Source organism: Nannospalax galili, unplaced genomic scaffold, assembly GCF_000622305.1.
Source record: "Nannospalax galili isolate Female #2095 unplaced genomic scaffold, S.galili_v1.0 scaffold664, whole genome shotgun sequence".
Taxonomy (NCBI): domain Eukaryota; kingdom Metazoa; phylum Chordata; class Mammalia; order Rodentia; family Spalacidae; genus Nannospalax; species Nannospalax galili.
In genome coordinates this window covers 5,529,907-5,532,086 of record NW_008354274.1, presented here as the reverse complement: position 1 = coordinate 5,532,086, position 2,180 = coordinate 5,529,907, and positions in this window count along the sequence as shown.

Genomic DNA, 2,180 nt, shown 5'->3' with positions numbered 1-2,180 from the left:
GCCCTGGCTGGCTGCCAAGCCTCGTGCCCCTCACTTGTTTACTCCAACCTGCGCAAGCACAATAAGCCTGATCATGTGCTGCCTGCTTGATCAGAAACATCATCAAGTATGATCCTGCTACGTGGCCCAATAAGGTGCCACGCTGCCTGCCCGCTACGTGTGTGTGTGCCCTGATTGGTCCTGGCTGGGGGGAGGGCTGTTGGGAACGCTATATGAAAAGCTGAAGTGTGTAATAGAGAGAGAGAAAGTGAGAAGAAGAAGCCTGAACCTCACCTTGGTGTTTGTGTCGTCTTTCCTCGGCTCTGCTGGACGGAGTCGTGGTTCGCGGCAGATGAGCACTATGAAGTCAGTGGAGGGTCACTACCACCCCAATGGAGGGGCACCATGAACTCAATGAGGAGCACTACCACCCTGGTGGAGGAGCACTATGTACTCAATGAGCTCCGTACAGAACACCGTCAACTGTGTACAGATCTCTGTGCATTCTGTACAGGACACTGTTAGCTCTACACGGGCCTCTGTGAGCTCCATAAATACCACTGTGCACTCCACAGTTAACTGTGAGCATGTGCAGGCCACTGTCTACTGATACAGGGGACAATGAGCTCCACATAGGCTACTTTGAGCTCCATGCTCATATAGACCACTATAAATTGAATCCATATAGGGCACCGTGGGTTTCTTCAGGTCACCATGAATTCTATCCAGATCCTATGAGATGCACACAGTGCATTGTGTATTATATCCAAGTTGCTGTGAGCTCCTTACAGACCGCTAGGAGCTCTTTACATGTCACTATCTGATCCATAAATGTGACTGTGAATTCCACACAGTTCCTTTCAGAGTGCTGTAGGCTGTATACAGACACTGTGAGCACCATAAAAGCACCATGTGCTGCACACTGTGACCTCCACTCAAGCTACTCAAAGGCCATGGTTTTGCCTGGAAGCTTTCAGAAAACTTTCTTGTGTTGACCATCCACTTTGTAGACTGGCCACACTGGTTTGACTCCTGGTGGGGTCTCCATGGCCTCCCTGAACAAGAGGACGGGTGACTCATCACAGTTATAGGACATTTTGAGATGTTCCATAGTACCCTGGGACTTAGTTGACCTTGGAGTGCATGAAACAAAAAAAAAAAAACTGTCCCTTTAAGTTCCTCTGACTAGGTAAGTATAAGCCTATAAGTATGGTTATTAAACATCCAAGAAGGTCAGTTACACCAGTCTGGTACTTTTAATTACTGTGTCATATGTAGATAAAGCTTGAACAAAAAAAAACTAAACATTCTTGAATAAACCTTGACTGGACATATATTCTGTTCTTTAAGTTAACCTTTATAAGAACTAATTTAAGTAAAGGTTTGATTGAACCTTAGAAATTTTAAGATTACTTTAGTGGATTTAGGTACATAAAGGGCTGTCTAGATAATGTGGCAAGAGTGGGCTGAAGCCAGAGAAAGAAGAAATTTACATCACAAGTCAAATACGCATAGCCCAGGAAAGGAATTTTAAAACAGTTTTCTTAGGCCTGCCTCAAATGAAAGCTGTTCTACTACAAACAGAAGCAGTCTCCTTTCTTTCCCAGCCCCCCATATCCTGACATAGTTTTTCAGAAGGAAGGGCACATATCTATAAAGAGGAAATAAGCTGATCAGAGATCGCACCAAGCTCACTAAAACTGTTTCCTTCTGGACTGTACCTATCTCGTACAGGGAGGCAAAACCTAACTCCTCTTGAATCAAATTGTCTTGTTATGGGCAAAAGCTGTGCTAATGGCAACCTGAAGCACATTTGGTAAGTTTTGTACCTTGCGTTGTTGAATAGAAGGAAAAAGAAATCCCCAAAGTAACACTTGTATAACATAGAGAAACACAAAGAATGTTTGCCAGTAGCTACAAATAACCCCAATACTTGTCTGCATCCATTCAATCTAAGACTGTAACTGGGTGTGCAGCACAAGCCAAAGGAGTGAACTGAAATTTTTTGGCTGCAATAGTAATTATTATAATAGCGATTCTGTATCTCTGTAAACCTACTCAGACCGTCAATAAACTTGCTCAAAAATTCTTATTATTCCTTCTATTCTGGAAATATGCAGCCATCTCAATCTTTATGCATAAATATTTCTTTACCAAAATATTTTTAATTTTCTTTTAATTATTTTTCCTTTATTAATATC